The sequence below is a fragment of the Phocoena sinus genome, chromosome 11 (assembly GCF_008692025.1).
Source record: "Phocoena sinus isolate mPhoSin1 chromosome 11, mPhoSin1.pri, whole genome shotgun sequence".
NCBI lineage: Eukaryota > Metazoa > Chordata > Mammalia > Artiodactyla > Phocoenidae > Phocoena > Phocoena sinus.
Genome location: NC_045773.1, coordinates 72733644 through 72739536, shown reverse-complemented (window position 1 = coordinate 72739536; position 5893 = coordinate 72733644).

The window sequence follows — 5893 nt, the reverse complement described above, 5'->3', positions numbered from 1 at the left end:
CTTCCTGAGCTTTCTGGGTGTGGCCATGGGGTCAACGGTACTGAAACAGTTAAAAGGTGCCCCGTGACGTGGTGGTCTTTGCCTGCAATAGCCTATGAACTCACCCAGGATTATCAGGCTCTGGAAAACTGGGGTACACGCCAAATGCCAGTTTGTAGATATGCAATGGAATATCACTTTCTAGCCAGGCAAACTGTTTATTTGCCTTCCAGAGTGTCATCTTCCTGTGTCAGAGGGCCGGAGGTGCTAAATGGGTATGAAGGTGACTGGGTTGCTGGGTAAGCGTGAATGGAGCGGGGGGACCGTTTCCTCCAGCACAGCGTGGCCTCCAGCCTCCGAGAGAACCTGCACCGTGATCCTTCCTCCACCATGGGGTGCCCTGTGCTAGGCACCAGCTGCTTCTCTGTGCCCAGAGCAGACAGCTTCCTGCCTTGACTCCTGGGGAAATGCACTGGCTCTGGTGTTTGCAGAGCACCAAATCGTGGGCCTGTGCAGGGGATTCAGTGACAGTTTACCTCCCATTTGTTTGTTGGTCTCCTTGGGGAGTTTCTGGGGCGCTCCCTTAGTTTCTTTAAATGGAATCTCGTCAACTCATTTCTAAAGTCACTCCTTTATTCATTCAAACTGTCCTGGGCACTTCTCATTAGACATTCCAGTGGCCTCTGAGAGGCAGAGTTGCTTGATGATTAAGCACATGCTCTGTAGCCAGACTGCCTGGGTTCCAATCCTGACTCCACCACTTACACGTAATGCCTGTGGGCAGGTTATTTTGCTTCTTACACCTTCTGTTTCCTCACCTGTAAAATGGGTACATGATAATGGTACCTGCTTGATAGGGTGGATGTAAGAAATGAGTTCGTGCCTATGAGTACCTGGTGATAATAAGCACTTGATAGGCATCAGCTGTTTTCTGTCATCATCGCTCTGCAGCTGCCAGCGCTGGGAAAGAGAGGTGAGGATAAGTACATGTCCATGCTCTCCTGGGCAGATTGACACAGATCACCTTAATGACTCCAACACATGCGGATCCCCAAGTGTAACAAGTGCCTCCAATGGAGAGGTTAGACTTTTTCCATGGGACAGGAGGCGGCTTCCCTGAGAAAAGTTTGCATGGTCTGCCTTTTGAAGAATGAATAGGCATTGTGATAGAAGTCAGAATAGTGGCTACCTGGCGGGGGCGTGGGGAAGAGCATAGACCACAAAGGTCACAAGGGAAACTTACGGGTGTTGGAAACGTTCTAAATCTAGATCTGGGTGGGAGTCACGTGAGTGTATACATCTAAATAATTATTGAGCTGTATACTTCAGTGCACTGTACCTTACACCTTAGTAAAAATAAATGGACAGGCATTAGCTAGGTGATAGAGTAGGGGAAAGTGTTCCAGGCAGAGGGAAGAGCATATGCAAAAACCCTGTGGCAGAAGGGAATGGGGTGAGTCCCAGGGACTCAAAGGAAAAGCTGATGTGGCTAGAGCAGGGCGAGCAGGAGGGATTGTGGTGTGGGATGGGGCTGGAGAGGCAGGGCCAGCCAAGCCTGGGAAGCCTTCCTTATCCTGAGGGCGTTGGGACGCTGTTGGAGGGTATTCAGCAAGGAGGGTCAGGGTGGTGGGAGGGGAGATACGGTTGGATCGACTGTGGAGTGGGGCTGAGGGGGTCCAGAGTGGACGAGTGTAGGCTTTGCATGATGATGACCTGCTGGCCTAGGGCGGTGGTGAAGGAGGGGAGCAGAAGCCTTTAGCGGGTGCAGTTGACTGGGCTTGGCAATGCGTTAGGATGGTGGGGAAGGGCCAAGAATGTGTCTCAGGTGTCCAGCTTCCGCGCCTGGATGGTTGGTCTTGCAGAACACCGAGCTGGGTGCTCTGGGAGAGGCCCGAGGGTGGGGGAGGGTGAGTAGCTGAATGGCGTCTGAATGGAGGCACCTCTGAGATGTCCAAGAGGTGTCAAGTAGGTAGCTGGATGTAAGTAATCTCTTAAATTGGAATAGCACTCGGTGTCTATTTTGAAAGCATTTGTGTGTACGTGCACTCTTGGTGTTCCTCACGGTTTGGCGGCCACTGGTCCCGTGTTTTACCTGAGGACACCGAGTTTCAGAGGTAATGTGATTTTTCTGCAACTAACAGATGATCAAGCTGGTCTCAAAGCCAGAGCCTATGACTTCACCGCAGGGGTCTTCCCACAATGTCCGGGGGTCTTACTTTTGTGGTTGATGAGTCCTTGCCATCTCGAGCTGATTCTCACTAGCTGTGAGTCTAGAGGATAATAATCTGGTTTTCCCGAATTCAGTGGGTTCACTTGGAGCCTCACCAGCTCAGCCTTGACTGCTGGGAAGCGAAGGCTCTTCTTTTTCCGTCTTCCTGGTCGGGGCGTGCACCGCTCCCCAGTGCTGCTCTGATTAAAGGCTGATTCAAGGTCCCTCTGGGTATTTTAGGAGCTGGCAGCCCTCTTCACCGGGCCCTCTGGAAGGGCCGGCAGGCTCTGGCTGACCTGCTCTCCTGCAGTGGCTGACGCTGGCCACGGAGGAGGAATCGCCTGCACCGGGGCCTGCTTTGCCAGGGGCGGGTGTCTCCCCAGCTGCAGCAGCTGCTACTCAGCGAGGTCTTAATTCCTCTGCTTTCTGGGCTGCTTCCCGAAGGCTGGGGGAGGAAGAGACCCCTGTCCTTAGGGAAAGGAAGGGCGGGATTGCCATTCTCAGCCTGGCACCACCTGCTCAGGGCACGGCCTTCGCTCTGACCAGGGCAGCTTGACCAAAGCTGCCCTCTAGCTTTGAAGGGCACTCGCTGTCTAGGGTCGGGCTCACTTCTTCCCCTGCCCTTAGTCAGCAGAACGTGCGTCCATCCTTTCACGGGTCTACAGGGCACCAGCTGCCCTGCTCCAGCCCCGCTCCCGCCTCCCTCCTGTTGAGGTTTGCGGGAGTCTTGTCCTGCCATCCCCCCTCAGCTCAGGTCTTCCATGGGCTTAAACACTCTTCCCAAGGTGTTCTGTGCTGACCGCTGGAAGGCTGTGGTTTCCAGGGGCTGGGGGCCAGAGACCGCTCCCCGACCGTGACGCAGGCCCTGGCAGCACACAGCCCAGAATAGCCTCAGCTCTGCTGCTTTCCCAGCTGCCCTATCACTTTGCAAACTGGAATCTAATTTGCTGTCCACCCTCCCCGCCCCAGTCTCTCAGTCAGTACCGCTTTCTTTGCTCATGAAATATTTATAATCACAGATTATGTTTCCCTATGAGTATAAACTTGCTTTTGTTTTTTTCCCTTCTATGCCCTTAAGACAAGTCAAAGAGCCTCATCTCTCTGGGTTCATAGACCTCATCCAAGTGTCTGCTGCGGTGGCCGGCTCCACCCACAGGTTGACTCCCTCTGCTGCCCCACTGCTGAAGAAACGTGGAAAGCTGTACATTGGGGGTTGTGGTTGGGAGACCTGGGTTCCAGTTGGGCCTGTGCTAACTAGCCATGTGACCCTGGGCGAATCACCGCCTGGGGAGCTGGGGAGCTCACCCCTTGGGGGCTTGGTGCCTCCCCTGGTGGTCGCCTCCAGGGTCACCAGGCATGGCTCTGACTGCACCCTTGCCCCAGCGACCTTAGAGGGTGTGCCCTTGGCTGCAGATGGGGACCTGGCCAAGGAATGCAGGGCTCACCCTGTCACCATCAGTACTCCTGGAAAAATAGCCAGAAGCCAACCACCTCCCATCAGGGTGGCGAGGCTACAGCACTGCAGGCATGGCAGGCGGTTCCCTCCTACAAGCCTCAAGGCCAGCCCTGCTTTACTGAGGTGCCAGGTGGGGGCAGAAGGGAGGGGGTGCCCCCTGGTGGGCAGGATGCCCAAGAGGCCTGGCTCCTCCGGAATCAGAGTGAGGAGGAGGCCCCTGCGGGGCATGCTGGGCCTCACCTGGGCACAGCCTCCTTAGCGTCCCTGCTCCATCCTCCCATTGCCTTTCTTGGCCGCTTGTTCTCTCTTGTTCTTTCTCAGTTGCTGAGAATTCTTGTTTTTGACGAAAATTGCATGATATTGGAATCAAATGCTTACCTGAAATTCAAATCTGTCCCAGCAGCTGCATTTCTTTCCTTCCCCTAGTCTTGTGATTCAATCTTTTAACAAAAAATTTCAGGATTTCATTTTATTCTTTCCCACCTGGAGGATGGATCACAGTTCAGTTCCCCTCAGTATTTTGGACACTTGCTGAATTGTTTTGCCAAATATTAGGTAATTTTCCAAATTAGGTGGACTTCCTAGGCTCAAAGTGAAAATGAGTTCACTTCTCAGTTTTCAGCATCAAGCCAGTTTCATTATGATTTTTTAAAGCCAGTGGTTTCCAGCCAGATTTGGTGATAACCTGTTGTCACTTGCTTGATATCATGACAAGCTGTCTTGTAAGACATACCACAAGCTTTTTCTTTCTTATTTTTGGCTGCGCTGGGTCTTCGTTGCTGCGCGTGGGCTTTCTCTAGTTGCGGTGAGCAGGGGCTACTCCTCGTTGCGGTGCACGGGCTTCTCATTGCGGTGGCTTCTCTTGTTGTGGAGCACGGGCTCTGGGCACGCGGGCTTCAGTAGTTGCAGCATGCGGGCCCCAGAGGGCGCAGGCTTCAGTAGTTGTGGCACGTGGGCTCAGTAGTTGCGGTGTGTGGGCTCTGGAGCGTGGGCTCAGTAGTTGTGGCACATGGGCTTAGTTGCCCCACGGCATGTGGGATCTTCCCGGACCAGAGATCGAACCCGTGTCCCCTGCACTGGCAGGAGGATTTTTAACCACTGGACCACCAGGGAAGTCCGTGCTTTTTCTTTTTTTAAATGAAAATGAATTTAAACTTATTTTGAGAATTTCATAAGAACCCTTGAATAATTGGGATACCCCTGGATATTATGAAACTGCTTGGCAGTTGATTTTAGGCCAAATATTTATATGACAAACAGATGCAGCTCTCGGTCAATCGAGACTGATGATCTGGTGTGGGATCAGAGCCATCCTGCCCTCTCCCTGCTCTGGGCTCCCTGGTGATTTGTACCACCTCCTAGGGCTGGAAGAGGAGAGAAAGAGAGACCTTCTTTCCCAGTGCTGGCCTTTTCAAGGGATGCCATGCCTGGCCTCCCACGGTTTCCCAGGCTGGGAGTGGGCAGTACTGACCCATCCCCATGGGCTAACCCAGTGCCCTTCCTGGCTGGCACAGAGCAGAGCTTTCGTTTGTTCATATACCTCACTGGCACTGTCCTTACCCAGTTACATTAGCTCATCGGTTTGCTGCTAGCTCTGGTTAAAGGTTCGCTAGCGAAGAAGAATGAAACCCTTGCTTCAAAAGAGATTTTAGAGTTGTCTGTGGATTTCGTTTCTCCAGGCTGGGTCCCTACAATAGACGATTAAGAATGACTTACATGGTTCTCCATTTATTTGAACAGTGTTTGCTGCAGATCTGCTGTCCCATAGGCTTACCTTTGTAATTAATTAAATTGCTTTCTAGTAGGTAACTGCTTGCAGAGAGACAGTCCACCTATATATATTTTTTCTTTTGTAAAATAAAAAAAATTAATTTTAGTCTTACCCATTCCCTTTATTTATAAGATGTATTTATGGTTTTAAAAAGTCTGGTGCTGAAGCACTTAGGGAGTGAAGTGTCATGATATCTGCAAGAAATTACCAATTGATACATCTAAATGAGGAGTATATGGAGATTATACTATTTTTTCAACTTTTCAAAGGTCTGACATTTTCAACATGTTAGTAATAAAAGTAATAAAAACGAATGACTGCTTTTTAAAAAATAAATTCTGGGAGGAGGAATCAAGATGGCAGAATAGAAGGATGTGGCTCTCACCTCCTCCCACAAAAAAAATTCTGATGATAAAACCAAACCTGTGTGTGAAACGTGTTTGCGTTGGCCGGGGCCCTGGCTGGTCCCCAGGGCTGT